At 43.0% G+C, this 19,583-nt stretch overlaps 2 long non-coding RNA genes across 2 annotated transcripts in view; one reads left to right on the top strand and one right to left on the bottom strand.

The window, feature by feature from the left end:
* LOC143270892 (uncharacterized) overlaps positions 1–2,164 on the bottom strand; it is a 71,839-nt gene extending 69,675 nt beyond the window's left edge. Inside the window, exon 1 of the long non-coding RNA XR_013048109.1 lies at positions 1,651–2,164. This is a non-coding gene — a long non-coding RNA (uncharacterized LOC143270892). The remainder of the gene's footprint in view (positions 1–1,650) is intronic.
* Positions 2,165–15,911: 13,747 nt separating this feature from the next.
* Positions 15,912–17,808, top strand: LOC143270858 (uncharacterized). The gene is made up of 2 exons (XR_013048069.1): positions 15,912–16,117; positions 17,662–17,808. It is a non-coding gene; the product is annotated as an uncharacterized LOC143270858 (long non-coding RNA).
* The last annotated feature ends 1,775 nt before the right edge of the window (positions 17,809–19,583 follow it).

The raw sequence follows: 19,583 nt of genomic DNA, 5'->3' as shown, positions 1-19,583 counted from the left end.
AACACTACCAAACTCTTTTTATGAGGCTACAATTACCCTGATACCCAAACCACACAAAGATGCAACAAAGAATGAGAACTACAGACCAATCTCCCTCATGAACATTGATGGAAAAATACTCAACAAAATATTGACAAACCGAATCCAAGAATACATCAAAACAATTATCCATCACTTCCAAGTAGGATTCATCTCAGGGATGCAAGGATGGTTCATCATATGAAAATGTGTCAATGTAATACATCATATGAACAAACTGAAAGAAAAAAACCACATGATCATCTCATTAGATGCTGAAAAAGCCTTTGACAAAATCCAACACCCCTTCATGATAAAGGTCTTGGAAAGATCAGGAATACAAGGAACATTCCTAAATATAATAAAGGCAATTTATAGCAAGCCAGCAGCAAACATCAAATTAAATGGAGAGAAACTCAAAGCGATACCACTAAATTCAGGAACAAGACAAGGCTGTCCACTCTCCCCATATTTATTCAATGTAGTACTAGAAGTTCTAGCTAGAGCAATAAGACAACAAAAGGAGATCAAAGGGATACAAATTGACAAGGAAGAAGTCAAACTTTCACTATTTGCAGATGATATGATAGTATACATAAGTGACCCGAAAAACTCTACCAGGCAACTCCTACAGCTGAGAAACTCCTTCAGTAAAGTTGCAGGATACAAGATCAACTCAAAAAAAATCAGTAGCCCTCCTATACACAAATGATAAAAGGGCTGAGAAAGAAGTCAGTGGAACATCACCCTTTACAATAGCCACAAATAATATAAAATACCTTGGGGTAACACTAACTAAACAAGTGAAGGACCTTTTTAATAAGAACTTTAAATCTCTAAAGAAGGAAATTGAAGAAGAAATCAGAAAATGGAAGGATCTCCCATGCTCTTGGATAGATAGGATTAACATAGTAAAAATGGCAATCTTACCAAAAGCAATCTACAGATTCAATGCAATCCCCATCAAAATCCCAACACAATTCTTCACAGACTTGGAAAGAAAAATACTCAGCTTCATATGGAAAAACAAAAGACCCAGGATAGCTAAAAGAATCCTATACGATAAAGCAACCTTTGGAGGCATCACCATCCCTGACCTCAAACTCTACTATAGAGGTATAGTAATAAAAACAGTTTGGTACTGGTATAAAAACTGACATACGGACCAAGGGAATCGAATTGAAGACCCTGACATTAATCCATGCACATATGAACACCTGGTCTTTTATGAAGGAGCCAAAACTATACAATGGAAAAAAGAAAGTATCTTTTTCTCTAAGCCTTCATTGCTATCTTTGAAAGCAGATTCCAGAGAGAGAATCTTTTTTCTCTAAGCCTTCATTGCTATCTTTTAAAGCCTGTATCAGTCCCAATAATGACTCATCTTTGTTCTTAAACCAGTGTTTGAACACTGTGTGAATTATTATGATGAATGCCAAAATGGTATAGCCCAGATATGCCTTAGGAATGTCGTATATTTCCAGGAAGATGTCATTCATCATACAGGCAAAAAGGTTTTTAAACTCTTGTGAGGTAATGTTGTCGGCCATATTACACGAATTACTCAAAATTTGTTAGTCAATTTTAAGGTGTAAAATTATCAAGTACCTTTACTTGAAACAATATGCTTACCTTTCGTGTAGTAGCACTTTTCAGCCAGCAGGTGGCGTTGGTACAGCTCCAAAACAGGGCCTGCTGGCGATCTTGGCTGGAGTCCGAGGGAGATGGCGGAAATCGGAGCTAGCACTCTCCTGCCTCTTTCGCTGGTCTGGGGCTAGGCTAGGGAATTGAGATCGGACTAGCTGCTCCCTTTTTCGGGAATGGAACTGTGTAGGTGTTCCCTGGTTGTATGGAACTTTGCAGGCGGGTTTAGGTACCCGCCAGCTAGAGAGGAGACGGCGGGAGCCGCCCAGGCCTTTGGAGTTTGGCCCACGTGAGCGCCAGATATTGGAGAAATTATTTTGGCCACTCCACGTAGTTAAAAGGATATTTATTAAATGGCATAACTCACAAATTAAGTAATGGGTAGGTCGCAGGGTCTGGGGAAGGTGTATCGCAATCCAGCGGTGTTCTCCGGAGCTCTGCACAGTCAATCTGCACCGGTCAGCGTTCCGGCACCGAGAGAACGCCCAGAGCGAGAGCTGGCCCATCTAGCTCTCGGGTCCCCAGGCGCCTCCCCTCGCCCTGCCTCGTAGGCGTGACAGTTGCCAGAGTCTCAATGGGGGTTGGAACTTCCAGAACCAAGCTGGAATGGCTACCCACTACACTAGCAGAAAGATTCAGATTGGTGTGTTTAACTTGGAGTACATGTAGAGACTATGAACCTATAAAGGGAGGCCATGGGACGGGATGAGAAAGAGATTAAAGCAGGGGGTGATAGAGTACAGTCCATATGAAGGGAGAAAAGAGAATAATGAGGAAGGTTTAAGTTGGGAGAGGATGGATGGAAGTCTAGGGTACATGGTGGCATATCAGGAGGTAGAGCTATCACCAAGAATGCTTGAAAAGCCACATAGAAACCTGTTATTTTAAAAGCTTCCTAAAGAATGTATGCTCAAAGGAGTTTAAATTGAAGTTGCCCTATGTAAGGGAATAATGCAGCTCTGAGAATCCATAGGGTATCAAACAAATAGCCTAGTGCCAAGTGTGAGAGAAACCCTACAAAGTGTGGTCATAGGCATCACAGAGACTCCTGGGTCAATTCAGGCTATTGTCATTGCTTCTAGTCATCCATCAGAACTTAACAGTCAGTCCCTACCATTGAAGACATCACACAATTTAGAGCAGGACATAAAAACAAATCAAAACAAACCCATGTGATGGTTACCTGGAAGATTCCTCCCAACTGTCTAGCTTACATAGTGCTAGAAGGTACTATGCAGGCTAGTGGGGGGGGGAGTTATCAGCAATCTTACTGAACTGTGAAGTCTGTGGGCCACCATAATGACTGACCTAACTAGATAAGTTCATTGGTGAAAAGTTCCAGGAATGTTATGGTTGTAAACCATGGCTTTGTAATTGGAATTAAAACCCATTTCACAGAAGGACTTATGCCTGGCCTAGTATCCATGGCTGGGGAGGTCACATGCGCTAGGGGAAAACCTACTTTTCTAAAATAGGCATAGTATCAAATCACCTTCTAAATACTTATCATTACACCCACATATATCGGTATAATTCGTACCATGCATCAGAGGAACTCCCTTGTGTGGCTGATGGAAAATAACTCAGAGACCTATAAGAGGACAAGGTTGAGAGAAGCAGTGATTATTGTGTGGTCATCCCTAAATAGGAGAATGATATCCCATTCTCTCCCCACCCAAGGCCCAGAGGATATTATGTACGAGGGGGTAGAAAGATTGTAAGAGCTAGAGTTTAGGAGGACTGCTGCAAAATAGTGTCTTTTATACATTACAAAGCCATTGCATTCATCAACCCACAGCAGCTGTGGTTGCCTACCTAAGACATGCACAGAATTAAGACAGTGTACATTCCTGCAGGGATTGTGAAAGGCCTCATCAGTTCCCCACTTCTAGCTTAAGAACTATTGTCACTTGATGACTTTTAGGGGAAGAGAGGTTGGTTTCTTTAGGGTGTGGCTTCTGATAGGTTTCCCAAGCTCCAGTAGATGTCCCCACAATCATGACTCTGCTGATCAAAAATATAGAGGACATGAGGTTAGGAGAGGCATGTTGAGGATCCTGAGAGAAAGTGGACCTGAAGAGTGGAGTGTAGATATAATTGAAAGATATTGTATACATGAATGAAATTACCAACAGATAAACTTGAAAAAAATAGTTGATTGTCTAGTCTGAAGTTCTGTTCCCTAAGTAATCTCAGAAGAGGCCCAGAGATTTGTTTAACATGAATTGCTAAATGGACTTTTAATTAAAAAAAAAACAGAGTCAGATATTGGGATGAAAGCTGAGAGATCAGAGGTATAGAACAAGCTAGCCACTTCTTATCACTAGGAAATCCTCATCCCAATAGAGATCTACTTCCTGAATACTCATGCCTATATACCCTTCTGTGCCCTGCCATCTTAGTTCCTTTCTCCATCTAACTACATCACTTCATATTTCTGCAGCTCTATCACTTCTTCTCTGTCTGTAGAGACCTCCATACCTTTATGGTTAAGTAGTTTTGGAATTAAAGTTGTGTGCCACCATGTCTGTCTCTGTTCTCATTGTGACCTTCAACTCACAGAGATCCAGATGAATCTCTGCCTTCCAAATGCTAGGATTATAGGTTTGTGCTACCACTGCCTGACCGCTATATTTAATATAGTGGCTGACTTTATCCTCTGATCTCCAGTCAAGCTTTATTTGTTAGAGCACAAATACAATATCACCACGGATTTGTGGCTATACTTCCTGTAGAGTGGAAAGAACGTCAGTATAATTCACAGAAGATTTGTAAGTTAGTCTTAAGTTATATTAGTAGAAATTCCAAAATTAACCAATTATATTCAATGAAATCTCCTCAGTGACATTAAGATAAATGCCTATTTGGACTCTCCACTCAATATGAATGTGACAAAGGGCTTACAATGTGTCTCTGTTCTATGTGCCTGCTCTAAATATGTCAAATTCCTGATAATATGTACTATGCAGATTATTTTATCTTTTGTTTAGTTCTAATGATTGTTTAGTTGCATTTATTTATAGAGTTTAGTGTGATATTTTGGCACAGGTATTTAAATATCATGTTTCATTATGAAATCAAGGTAATTCACACTCTCTTACCAAACCTTTGCATTTCTGTGCTGCGAACCTTAAATTTTTCCTTCTCTTGTTTTTTTAAATATATAGAATTTATTTTAGACTATAGTTATACTTTTTTGCTCTATAACACTATAATGAATTCCTTTCTCTGTTGTGTCTTAGTCCTTATTATCCCATCAATGATAATGTGTTTTTAAATGTCAATATCGGTGATCCAAAATGGAATTCTGTGTGCATTATGTAAGCTATTTTTTGTAAGAAATATTTATCAATCATTTACCAAGTGGAAAAATACAATGGTGGGTGCTTTAAGAAAGATGCGAGGGCTGATATCAAGAATATATAAAGAACTCAAGAAATTATACATCAAAATGCCCAACAGTTCAATTAAGAAAATTGCTATAGAGCTAAACAGAATTCTCAACAGAGGAAGCTCAAATGGCCGAAAGACATTTAACAAATTGCTCAACATCCCTAATCATCAGAGAAATGCAAATCAAAATGACTCTGAGATACCAGCTTACAGGCGTCAGAAGGGCTAAGATCAAAAACACTGAAGACAGCTTATGCTGGAGAGGATGTGGAGCAAGGGGAACTCTCCTCCACTGTTGGTGGGAATGTAAGATTGTACCGCCACTTTGGAAATCAATATGGCCCTTTCTCATAAAATTTGGAATCAATCTTCTCCAAGACCTAGTTTTACCACTCTAGGGCATGTTTCCAAGGAATGTTCAATCATACCACAAGGGCACATGCTCAGCTATGTTCATAGCAGCTTTATTTGTAACAGCTAGAACCTGGAAACAACCTAGATGCCCTTCCACCAAAGAATGGATAAATAAAATGTGGTACATATACACAATGGAATACTAGTAAGCAGAGAAAAAAACAATGACATCATGAGGTTTGCAGGCAAATGGATGCTTCAAAAACAAAACAAAACAAAACCACTAGACCAGAGGTGAGTATCCGGGCCCAACCCGGACCCCATCCCTGAGCACCAGCCACTCCGGGAAGACCTGCCCAACTTGGCCCCAGGTTCTGGCCCCTGGGTAGGTCCCCTTCTAGCCCCACTGGGAAGGATTCCCTTCTCCAAGGCCCCCAGCAGACCCTCATCTCCACGCCCTGCGCCCACACACATCTGCCCAAGATCCCAGCCACTTCCTGAGACTTAGAGGCCGGCCCCTAGCCCCATCCTACCCCTGACTCCCCTTCTGGACCAGAGGTGAGTATCCAGGCCCAGCCCGGACCCCATCCCTGGGCACCAGCCACTCAGGGAAGACCTGCCCAACTTGGCCCCAGGTTCTGGTCACCAGGCAGGTCCCCTTCTAGCTCCACTGGGAAGGATCCCCTTCTCCAAGCCCCCAGCAGCCCCTGAAATCTCCATGCCCTGTCCCCACGGACATCTGCTGGAGACCCCAGCTACTTCCTGGGACTTAGAGACCAACCCCCAGCTCCCATCCTGCCCTGGACTTCCCTTCTGGACCAGAGAGGGCTCCCATCTTGCCCTGGACTTCCCTTCTGGACAAGAGCTCACATCCTGACCTGGACTGCCCTTCTGGACAACAGCTCACATCCTGACCTGGACTGCCCTTCTGGACAAGAACACACATCCTACCCTGGATGTCCTGTCTGGACAAAAGCTCCAATCCTGCCCCAGACTTCTCATCCAGATAAGAGCTTCCATCCTGACCCGGAGTTCCCATTTGGACAAGAGAGCTTCCATCTGGACAAGAGAGAGACTTCCTGAATCTGTCAGCTCTGTCTGAACCAAGTGCACCGATAAGACCAAGAATGAACCACAAGAAGATGGGCAGACATCAAGGCAGAAGTACATACAACAAAATGAAGAGCAATACAGCATCACCAGAACCTAGCCTGCCTCCAACATCTAGTCCTGAACATCAAAAATTGGAAGAAGCAGAAGAAAACAGCCTTATGAATAACATCATGAAGAAGGTAGAGGCTTGTGTAGAAGAAAAGACAAAAAAAATGGGAAGAACACTGTAAACAACTAGAGGAAAGGGCAAACAAATTAGAGGAAAACAATAAAGTCCTGGAAGAAAACAATAATGTCCTGGAAGAAAACAATAAAGTCTTGGAAGAAAACAATAAAGTACTGGAAGAAAACAATAAAATACTGAAAGAAAATCATGAAAAAGCAATGAAAAAATAAAGGAAACAGTCCAAGACCTGAAAAGGGAAATAGAAAAAATAAAGAAGACACAGGTCAGATAGTTGTAGTTACAGTTTTCTTGTTAAGAAATTCAGAAAAGCAACTCACTAAGAGGTGTTAAGTGTGTAAGATTGAAAGGCATCATAAGATAGTTTTCTGTTGGTAATATAGGTTAGGAGAGAAAGTGAATTAGGTAAAACATTTTGGACTCACCATAATAGGATAGATAATGGAATATTTTCTCTAAATTTGTCAAATGCAAATAGAGTAGACATTGTTGATATATATTTTGCATATATATTGTATATAGTTAATGTACTTATTGTATATAGCTTTTCTTCTATTAGTTATAACTTTATTTTATTAGACAAAAAAGGGGAAATGTGAAATTTTATTTGTGCTCTAATAAATAAAGCTTGCATAGAGATCAGAGGAAAAAGCCAGCCATTATAAGGAAACACAAAAGTTGGCAATATTAGAACATGCCTTTAATCCTATCTCTAGGGAAGCAGGGATCTGTCTGGATCTCAGTGATTTCAAGGCAATAACTGGGAACAGAGTCAGGTGTGGTGGCACATGCCTTAAATTCCAACACTAGGTAACCACAGAGGTCTTGAGGTATATAAAGACAGAAAGTGATGGGCAGGAAGAGGAAGTGATGTAGCTGGACAGAGAGAGCAAATCAGATGGCAGAACAGCAAGGCATAGGGGCATGTGTACACAGGAAGTCTCCTTTTGGAAGCTTTGGAGTAGGCAAGGTGAGGTTAGTGTGTGGCTGCTCCTATTCCTCTGATCTCTCTCAGGTTTTTACCTCTATATCCGGCTCCATGTTTTCTATTAATAAGACCATTTAGAAATACAAACACAGCTGGGCGGTGGTGGCACACGCCTTTAATCCCAGCACTTGGGAGGCAGAGGCAGGTGGATCTCTGTGAGTTCGAGGCCAGCCTGGACTACCAAGTGAGTTCCAGGAAAAGGCGCAAAGCTACAAAGAGAAACCCATTCCTGAAAAACCAAAAAAAAAAAAAAAAAAAAAGAAAAAAAAGAAATAAATACAAACACATGAACTCGCATATATACATAAAGAAAAAGTAATGGAAAAAAATTGGACGAATTATTAATCCTAACCCCCCAAAAATTCTAAGAGCAGGGAAAACCTAGGGTATCTGTCAGGAAGAGGGGTACTGACCGTTCCCCACTCTTGATGGTGGTTAAATCAGGCACATATTATTTTTTTCAGAAAAGGTGTCATATGCCTTTTAATGTATTTTGTGTGTTTATAAAAATTGACTACTTGGCTGTCCATGGGATTGTCAATGTAAATAAAGAGACAGAGACCCCGAGTCTGCAGCATGCTAATGCAGGAAGCTGGGGTCTTTATGGTGATGTGGAGCAATGGAAAGGCACTTGACATTTGTACTTGGGCCTCAGAGGACAGATTTCCCTCTCAGTGACTACCACACAATTTCTAGGAGACCTCTGCATTATAGCTTCAGAGGAGGAAGAGAGCAGAAGGCAAAGAAAGAAGCAGCTAAGAAAAAAGAAAATGGGATGGACAGTGTCAGCTCTATTTAGCTAAATCCTGAAGCCTGAGTTCCATATATCTTGGGACTCTGAATGAAATGCCTTGTTCACAGCTTCCTTAACTATGAAATGGGGAAAACACCAATGGCAGAGGACAGGGATACCATCAGGGTTCATTGAGTTACTTGCAAAGTTTGACATCATTTTATTTCAACTTCACAAACCAGTGTACCGGTAACTACAGTTTACTTCCCCTGAAAAGCATAATCTCAGCACTAGGACAGAGCTTCCAGAGCCTATGTCAGCATGGACGCCTCTGACTTCTGAATAACTGTAAATAGCCCAATCAAGCTGCCTATAACAATCCAGTGCATCTCATCCTCAGCTCTAAACAGGATGTCTCCATCACATTCCTCCTTCAGGGCTCAGGGAACCCCAGAGAAGAGGAGGCAGGAAGAGTGTAAGAACAAGAGGGGATGGAGGACACCAGGAGACCCTCCAAATCAACTGAGCAAAGCTCCTCTGAACTCTCAGAGACTGAGGCACCAAGCACAGGGCCTGCATGGGTTTGCACCAGGTCTTCTGCATATGTATTATTGCTTCCAGTTTAGTGTTTTCTATGGGATTCCTGAGTGTGTGAACAAATGGGTCTCTGATTCTTGTGTCTTCTCTTGGGTTCTTTTCCTCCTGTTTATTTTTGTGAATGATAACATTACATTTAAAGTTTAGATTTACTCTGCTTGAGAGACCAAAGAGCAAAAAAATGCCTGGAACATGCAAGCCCCTAGCTTGTACAAGCTGTGCCCTAGGAGCTCACCCTCAACTCCTATTTTTCAAAGACATTGAAGACTGTCCTTAAATTGACTGATCCTGTAAAATCTGCTGTTCTAGCAAGATAATAGGTCATAGGACTAAATACTATTTCTGTTTTTGTAATCAAACTTGCTTACTATGCTCCATGACTGGGACAATTGCAAGACATATATATGTTAAAATTAGACCATGCTTTCATGTAGACAGAATACATGTAATCTTGTGGTTTTGGCTTTATAAGCCTTGGATTAATATGACCAGGGGCTGCAATTGGGAGCGATCTCAGTTGCAGTCTTGGTGTCATGAGCAGCTGGCACCAGTATTTATTTAATAAAACCTCTTCTTATTAAAATTTATTCATGGTGACAGTGAATTTCTGAATGACCCCAGACTCACCAAATTTTGTTCAGTTCTAACATGTTAGTTTTTGTTTTACTTATTATGTTTTTATTTATTTATTTATTTATTTATTTATTTATTTATTTTTGTTCGTTTGCTTGTTTAATTAATTATTTTGGGTTTTTCAAGACAAGGTTTCTCTGTGTATCCCTCGCAGTCTTGGAACTCACTATGTAGACCAGGCTGGCCGCGAAGTCACAGAGATCGATCGGCCTGCCTCTGCCTCTCAGGTGCTGGGATTAAAGGTGTGTACCATAACAGCTCGGCTATAGTTTATTTCATTATTACCCTTTAGAAACCTGTATGTTTTCACACACACACACACACACACACACACACACACACACACACACACACACACACACCTTTATTATTTCTTTGGGAATTTCACATCATGCACTCCAATTCTGCTCATTTCCCAGTCCCTTCATATCCTCCCTCCACTCTTGCAGTGTCCCTCCCCAAAAGAAAATAAAAGAAAGACCAAACTAAACTAACCAAACAACCAAACAAAAGACCCACATCTCTCCTCTGTCTTTCCTGCCTCTTCAACATCTCTTCATTCATTTGAGTGGCACTGGGATCCTTGGTGTGTCCTGCAGTATACCCTTTTGTTCAATCAGCCCCACCTGAAAATGAAAATTGCAATGAGTCATTGGTCTGGTTTAAGGCCTCTGGTTTCTGGTCCACCATCATCACTGGATCCTCACTGAAACTCCTCTCTGACATCCCACGGCTGCCCCTAGTCATGGAGATCTGCAGAACCAGTCCCTTCACATGCTCCAGCAGGTCCTAGATGGGGTAGATGGTGGGCCAGTCCAAGGACCTGGATATGAACCTGGGTGGTAGATGAGCTTGCCAGTCCTTGACAGAAGAGCTGCCCCCCTCGGGTGAGGGGTGGAATCAGCTCTCTTATGCTCATGGCATCAGGACCATCTCTCTCATGCCTGTGTTGAGGGGTGGGGCCAACTCTCATAAGTACAGGGGGCCAGCTCTCCATGCCCAAGCCATTGGGACCAGCTCTCCTGTGAGGGTCAGGATCAGCACTCTTGCTGAATTGTCTAGTGAGGAGCAGGGCCAGCTTTCCTCGGGCCAACACATGGCAGGGCTGGCTTAGCACTGCCCTTGGATTTCATCATGCATGGCCCCCTATGGTAATAAGGGCCACAGAAATCAACACAGACCCCAGTTACAGCAGGACTACAGATCCAGAGGTGGCCCTGCAGAGCATCTCAGGCCCAGATGTTACCATGTCCCCTGTGGCAGCTCAGGTCACTCAAAGCAGTCCAGCCCCAGCAGCAAGCAGCATGGCTCTCAGACACCAACATGGTCTGAAGTGACTAACCAGACCCTGGGCATATACATGGCCCATAGTGACAAAAGATGACCCTAGACCGCAGCATGGCCTCTGAGGTGCCATGGCCCCAGGTGATAACACAGGCCAAACAGAGCAGCTTGGCCATGGGACAGCAACATGGTCTCAGGTGGCAGACCAGACCTCAGGCATCTTCATGCCCCTTTGTGGTAACAGGAGCCATAGACATAAACTCAGACCCTGGCTACTGTAGGGACATGAACCCAGACATGGCCCTCAGAAGCTACTTAGGCCCGAATGACACCTAGGCCCTGGGTGGTAGCATAGGCTACTCAGATCAGCATGGCTCTGGAGGCTTGGACAACAAGTCCACAGGTTGTGTCACAGACCCTGGGCATCCATGTGGTTTTGGTGGCAAAACACAGGACATGGACTTTAACACAGACCCTGGCTGTAGTAGGACATGGACCCAGGCACAGTCCCCTGCAGCAACATATCCTGGATGTCCCAAGGCCACAAGTGGCAGCACAGGACACTTATATTGGCATTGCACCAGAGGCAGCATTGTCCAGGGACACCAACACGATCCCAGGTGACAGCCCAGACCCTAGACACATGCATGGCTTTCAATGGTAGCAGGAGCCATGGACTCCAACATATAGACACCAACTGCAGTAAGGCCATGGACCCAGACATGGCTCTCAGGTGCAGCTCACTCCCTGATGTCACCATGGCACAGGGTAGCAGTATAGGCCACTTATATCAGTATAGCCCCTGAGGTGGAATGGTCCTTCGACACCTACCTGTCCACAGGTGGCAACCCAGACACTGGATATCCTGTGGCCTTTGTGGCAACATTGCCCATGGATGTCAACACAGACCCTGGCTACAGTAGGACCACGGACCCAAACGTGGCCCTTTGCAGCAGCCTGGGCCCAGGTGTCATCACTTCCCTGGGTGACAATCAGGGCACCCACCTAAGCCGGCTCCTCACCACGTTTCCTTCTTCTGTTCCACCTCTTTCTACAACACATGAGCCATTCTGCCTCTCTTTTTCTCACATTTCTCCACCACACATTTTCTCATCATAATGGCACCTTCCTGCCTGTCAATGTCTTTAGTCAGCCCAGGCTTTCCTTGAGGACCCAGGCTGGCCTTTGGGTGGCTTCCACCCACCTGAGCTGTTTTCTAGTGACAAACAGAAAGGTAGATATGTCCAGATGGACGGGTAAGTGGGGAGGAACTGGGAGGAGTAGGGGCAAGGGAAACCATAATCGGGGTATATTATGTGACAAAAATGTCTATTTTCATTGAAAGAAAAAAGAAAGAATTGTTGTGACCCCTCCCCAAATAAAAAGTAATCATCACCATCAATACTTTCTGTGCCCACCTTCTCCGTAGATTCTACATTTGCAGGGTTACTACTGAATCTCTTGTTCAAAGGATCAAGTGAGCCTGAATCAAGAAGGCTTAAGTGATCCACTGTTTCACAAATAACATGTGTAGGGAATAGTCATCTGTGCAAGTAATAATCATGCCTTAGAAATGTCACCCCCCAAAAAACAGAAGTTGTCATTTTGTTTAAATGGCATTTCCTGAAGAGTGTACATCTATATACTACAAAACCCCAGAAAGCATATGAAATTAAATAACTTGGAAATTCATGATTTTATTGTTAACATGAGTGCTGAATTTTAGTTAAGCTGTTCATTGAGTACAGGTGTCACCAAATTTCCATCTTGCCCCTGAACATAGATTACACTCTGGGGATTGCCATCCCTTTCCTTAAGGAGAATGACTTTTTCAATACGAGGAGGTATGCTCTGTAATACGACAGACCTCTCTCTCTTCCTCTCTTCTGCTCTCCGATGGACAAACCATGTCTGAAATCAGAGGAAGACAGGATTGGATTTAGCATTGGCTTCCACCCCAGAGCCAAGAGATAAAAACCACTTTAAGACACATAACGCTTGCTTTCTATTCAGCTCATAAAAGCAAATATCAGCTGTGTGTCAACTTCTGCGATAGGCCATGATTCTGTCTTTTTCCAGCAGTATAAACACTTCAGTGGTTTCTTTTTTTATTGGATGGAACGCTTAGCTTACGACTTGTTCCTTGATGTTACTTCAATATATGGTAACTGGGTAAAGGAAAGTCTTGGTTCTGACATTTGACCATCAGCTGTAGAATACCCTCCTCACTAGTGATACATTCCTCTTGTTTGGGCGGAGATTGTAGATCACCAAATGTTAGCACATTTTAAAGGCCTATGGAGGGGAACAGCTTTCTGTTTGTAAAAGCAGTCTTCAGTATGAAGTAGTTAATCAACAGAAACAAGCATGGGAGATTTTCAGAAACAAAATAGCCTTCAAGGGTGCCAATGGGATTGTGGTGCTTGAAATTTCTGGAGAGCGAACAGGTGGTAGGCAGAGATGGCCTGGACAATGGTTTGACATCACAGCCTCCAGGGTTTGTGAAAGTTGACTAACTCAACCTAAATGACATACAGGACACTGAAACCTTTGCCATCTCCAGGAGTTCAACAGAAAGGGTAACTTCCACCCACGGTAAATCTGAACAGTATATTCTTTCATGATATACAAAGTTCTTCAGTATCAGGATGAAGAATACTATCTCTGCTTCAGCTACATTTCCAGAATCCTGTCCAGCACAGAGGGCACACTAGGTCCTGCTGTATCACCAGGACATCTAAAGCCCATCTTTCTTCAAAAGGTAAAGAGTAAGATGGTCCACAACAGTGTGGGGAAAATAGTCATAAATCGGCTCTTCCTAAATATGGCCTAGCTATGGAAATACAGTCACAGTTATCTGTTAGATTTCACCATCCTCTCAGGCTCCTAGTGAATGAGAGTCCATTGTATTGGGAAGTTCTCAAACTGCACATTTGTGACTCCATGTACTTTCCCTCCCTGCCTATTATGTGGATGTATAGTCTAAAGAAGACCAACCAAAGGACCAGAAGCCCTACTACCATCATGATACCTCCAATATATCCCAGTGGTTGACTCATGTGGGCTCACATTAAGTCAGAGTTCCCTGTGTTTGTTCCCTAAAGCCTATCTATTACATTTGTAATAGGAAAGGGGAAATCAGAAATGAGGCTTTGGGAAAGTCACACTGAAGAGTGTGCAAACAGGAGACCATGGGTGTTGTCTATTGTGTCCTGTTTCCACCTTCTCTCTAGCTGCAATGCGTCAGCCTCGCTAGAGCTTTCGTGTATCATCCTCTCTAGAGCTGCAATGAATCATCCTCTCTAGAGCTGCAATGCATCAGCCTCTAGAGCTGCACTGCATCAACTTCTCTTGAGCTGTAGTAAATCATTCTATAGAGCTGCAGTGGATCAGCCTCTCTAGAGCTGCAGTGCATCAACCTCTCTAGAGCTGCAGTACAACATCCTCTCTAGAGCTGTAGTGCATCAACCTCTCTTGAGCTGCAGTAAATCATTCTATAGAGCTGCAGTGGATCAGCCTCTCTAGAGCTGCAGTGCATCAACCTCTCTAGAGCTGCAGTGCAACATCCTCTTTAGAGCTGCAGTGCATCAACCTCTCTAGAGCTGCAATGCATCAGCATCTCTGGAAGTGCAGTGCATCAGGGGAGGGGCTTGGTCCTGCCCCAACTGAATGTACCAGGCTTTGTTGACTCACAGTGGAGCCCTTACCCCCTATGAGGAGTGGATGTGGAAGTGGATGGGGGAGGTGAGGGCTGAGAGCAGGAGATGGGGAGGGAGAGGAAACTGTGGTTGGTATGTAAAATGAAAATATCTTAAATAAAAAAGTGCCTAGGACAAGGCTTCCCAAGACCTGAGGAAGGCTGTAGATTGACTGTTCAATGGCTTTGCTTGGATTTACTGACCTTCACTTTGACTTCAGGAATATTCAAAGCTTGTGCAAGTTCCTTCCTGTGGAAAGAAAACCACCAATGTTTAGTGTGCGTGTTTTACATGAAATGCAGAGTCATATATGATTACTACACTTTTTTAATATTGTTATCCTCCCTCACACCCACATTTAACTTTCATACTCAGAACTAGTCTCGCTTTTGAAATACTTTTACCTCTTAAAAAGTTTTTAAACAATACAGATGAATAATTTTAACACACTATTAAAAATTAAAAATAAATGTCAAAGTGTATGCTGAGCAAATTATACTCATTTAAAAAATAGCACCAGGGGAAGGGAAATGGAAACCAAAACGAGTTGATGGATAGGTACACAGTCCCTGAAAAGATGACGAGGTTACTGGTGAGGAGGTCACCCAACAAAGTGTAAATCCTTAACACTGGTGAACTTTACACTAGTGAGTATTTTGGCACACTATACTCATGTTTCTATATTTTACAGAAATTACAATATGACTCTAAATGAGTGTTGTTGACTATGTACACTTGTTTCAGGTCAACACTACACGCTAATACTGACTTTTACCCCTACACAAGGCACCCTCCTGTACCCACCACTGAGGGAGAAGACAGCAGTGGCTTAGGGAGGGATGATAGGAAACCAGGGCCTGGAAGAACAAAAGGACATCTCAACCTGAGACAACAGGGAGGTTGGGGATTGCTCCTGGTGCCAGACACATACCTTGCCAGCGCATCTGGGTACTTGGTTTGTTTGAACAATTTTTCCATTTCTTCCACCTGCCACAGTGTGAACTGCAATGTGGTTCGCCGTCGCCTTTGTGATGAACGGCGCCTCGGAATCCTAATCACAGCCTCAGCTGAGTTGTTCTGGCCCCCACGGAACTGGCGACCCTCGTTATTTAGTGCCGTTACGCAGCCCGCGTCACCTCCACTAGGGTTGCCACCCACCATCGCCAAGGCAGCCTCTAAGGTGGGGACCTGAGCTATTTCCTCACCATTCTCATTCTTGCTGGCCATGACTAGTAGTGGGCCAAAGCCACAGAGAGAAGTGAGGCCCCAGGAATGCCCACACTCGAGGCCTATTGTTCGGTCAGTCTCTACTACTGACGGGGTGTCAAGGAATGGGTGACGTCAATGTGTCCTTCTGCGCATGCTCCACACTTCTCCACATTCCTCATGGTTGACATCCACATGCTCCTCTCCAGATGGGCGCCATAGGCTTTTCTTTCCCTGACTGACTTCCCTGGGCTTTATGAACTCCTGCTGAGGTAGGTGGAATTTGCTTTGGTGCACAAATGGTGGGTGTGGCCCAAAGATGAGGCACTGAGGGAGCCACTGTGAACAGGCCTGTGAAAGGTCCTGGGAAGTTAAACCTTACTTCTAGGGCATGTGTGCAGAATGAGTTTTAGCTTGTGTCTGTGCACATGCGCATGCTGCCTGTTCCTCCTAGGTTGTAGAGATGACACTGAAGGGTGAATTGTGTAGCATTGCAAGATAATTGGGGAAGAGAGATGGGAGAAAGGTGGGAACACACACTGACCACAGGATCCTTGCGTGAACATGTAGAAAATTTCTGTGGACCTCACCCTCCACCTACTACTGCTGCTCAGAGAATGGGCTTAGAACTAACTGGACATGATCAGTTTAGTGGCTGCTAGTACAGGAGTCCCTGGTAGTACATTGAAGGCTAGTTAGCCATTCTTCTTCAAGCTCAGCATCAAGGTCTTGGGACTGAGTTTGAATATAATTCTAGTTAATGGCACTGTCGAAAACCAAACAAAAGACACTCCCTCCCCTCAAAAGAAAAAAATGATCTGCTTAAGAAATAATTACCTCAGATTATAATAATTTTATAATCTCTTAAATTCCACATATAATATTTGCCTCAGTTCTTATCACTGAGGATGTCGATGCAGTCCCTTATTCTGTTGGATGGAAGGTAAATACATAAATATTCAGGAAGTGTTTAAAACAATATTTGGCATGTGACATAGGGCATATGACAGCTTTTCAGAGAAATAATAGGTGCCTGAGTTAGCCACTGTCAGAATTGGGGAGGGTCAGTACCACCACTCTTCTGACAGATTCCCAAAATTAATGAAAATTTTGCCTTATTCAGGTTTACAAATTGTTCCCAAAAAGATACAAAGAGAAGATACTATTAATTATTTAGGATATAAAATAGGTGGACAAAAAATAGACCGCAACATGTGCAAATGAGGAGAGATCAATTATGGACCCTTAATGACTTTCAAAGATTATTTGGAGACATTTCCTATCTACGAACTGTTGCTGGGGTAAAATATGATGAAATGAGTAATTTGTTCAAAACCTTAGAAGGTGACAAGGATTTAAATAGTCCAAGAGAATTATCACCTCAGGCTGAGAGAGAATTGGCCTTGGTGGAAAAGAAAGTACGGGAAGGACATGTGGATTGTGTGGATCCAAAGCTTGATTGATTTTTTTTTTTTTACTCTCTAAGAATCCTGCTATAGGAATTTTAATGTAGAGGGAAGAAATTATATTGGAATAGATATTTCTACCAAATAAACAGAGTAAAAAATTGAAAACTTATGTGGAAAAAATCTCTGACTTGATCTTAAAAGGAAAATTGAAGCTTCGTCAATTAGCAGAAATAGACCCAGCAGAAATTGTTGTACCTTTAACTAAGGAGGACATTGACTAGCATAATCATCCAATTAAAATTAACTTATACCACTAACAAATTCTTTTCATGTAGTCAGATGTAACTTGCCATAGGGGAATCTCCCAAATTTAGGCTTGGGGAAAGGTTTTTGTTTTTGTCTTTCAGGAGAATGAAGGCTATGGAATCTGAAGAACACTGGACAAATGAGACATATGATGAAAAAGGACAAATCATCCAGAAAATAATGTTCCAAGAAAAAGAGTAAATTGGCCTACTGGTATATCACATATAAATTTCATAAGTCTTCCTAAATGTTTGTTTCTCCTCTTCTCTCCAGACACTTAGCATAACCCTAGGGTTTTCCCTGCTCTTGGAAGTTTGGGGGAGTGTCAGGATTAAAAATCCAGTTCAATTTTTTTAGATTTATTTTTCTTTTCTTTATGTGTATGTATGTGTTCACGTGTTTGTATTTGCACATGTGTATGGGTGTAGACACTTTATAAGGCATATGACACATTTTCAGAAAAAATAATAGGTGCCTGAGTTAACCACCGTAGAAAATGGGCAAGGGTCAGTACCCCTCTTCCTGACAGATTCCCATATTCCTTACAGTGTATTTTGTGTGTTTATAAAAGTTGACTATGTATATAAATTGACTATATATAAAAGTTGTCCATGTATTTGTCAGTGTAGATAAAGAGACAGAGACCCCGAGTCTGCAGCAGGCTAATGCAGGAAGCTGGGATCTTTGTGCTAATGTGGAGCCATGGAAAGGCACTTGACATTTGTACTTGGGCCTCAGAGGACAGTTTTTCCTCTCGCTGACTGCCACACAATTTCTAGGAGATCTCTGCATTATAACTTCAGAGGGAGAAGAGAACATAAGGCAAAGAAAGAAGCAGCTAATTAAAAAGAAAATGGGATGGGCAGTGTCATCTCTATTTAGCTAAATCCTGAAGCCTGAGTTCCATATATCTTGGAACTCTGAATGATATGCCTTGTTCACAGCTTCCTTAACCATGAAATGGGGTAACACCAATGGCACAGGACAGGGATATCATCAGGGTTCATTGAGTTACTTGCAGAGTTTGATATTCTTTTATTTCAACTTCACAAACCAGTGTACCGGTAACTACAGTTTACTTCCCCTGAAAAGCATAATCTCAGCACTAGGACAGTGCTTCCAGAGCCTATGTCAGCATGGATGCCTCTGACTTCTGAATTACTGTAAATAGCCCAATCAAGCTGCCTGTAACAATCCAGTGCATCTCATCCTCAGCTCTAAATAGGATGTCTCCATCACATTCCTTTCCTCATGGCTCAGGGAACCCCAGAGAAGAGGACGCAGGAAGAGTGTAAGAACCAGGGGCGATGGAGGACACCAAGAGAACAAGTCCCTCCAAATCAACTGAGCAAAGCTTCTCTGAACTCTCAGAGACTGTAGCAGCAAACACAGGGCCTGCATTGGTCTACACCAATCCTTTGAATTCAGTTTAGTGTTTTATGGGACTCCTGAGTGTGTTGACAAAGGGTCTCTGATTCTTTCGGCCAGTCCAGAAGCCCTGGCTGGGACTTCCATGCTTTCACCTTGTGTTTCCAGAGCTGAGAGAATATTTCCCTATGTATTCCTAGTCCCTATGTGATTGTGGGTTAAGCGCCATGCTTAATGGCCTGAGCAAGGGCTGTGCTCAGGCCTCATTCCCCACTCCTTGGCTCATTTCATGCTGCAGACACCATGCTCTGAGTCTTGTTATTTGCCTCCCTGCCTGCCTTGTGCCCTTTTCCGTGCCTTCCTTCACACCTTCCAGGGTGCAGACCTTTCTTCCAATTACTCCTTTACATTCTCAGCTTCTCCTCTCCCTTCACAAAGGGTCGTGGTCCCTCGGCTTTCCCTTATGCCTCCTGTCTCAAGTAGACAGGGCTGGTACCTCAGACTCAAGGAATTTTCCTCTATTTTCAATGAGTAGTATGCTTTTGTTCCCCTGCTATCTATCCTGAGGTCATGGAGGGGAGGAGCCTGACATCCAGTCTCTCTTGAGCTCTGAGCCTGGACTCTGAACTTAGGACATTGTGTCTACCTGGTCTGC

Source organism: Peromyscus maniculatus, chromosome X (genome assembly GCF_049852395.1).
Source record: "Peromyscus maniculatus bairdii isolate BWxNUB_F1_BW_parent chromosome X, HU_Pman_BW_mat_3.1, whole genome shotgun sequence".
Taxonomy (NCBI): Eukaryota; Metazoa; Chordata; class Mammalia; order Rodentia; family Cricetidae; genus Peromyscus; species Peromyscus maniculatus.
Note: the sequence above shows the minus strand (reverse complement) of the source record. Positions and strands in the feature narration are given on the sequence as shown.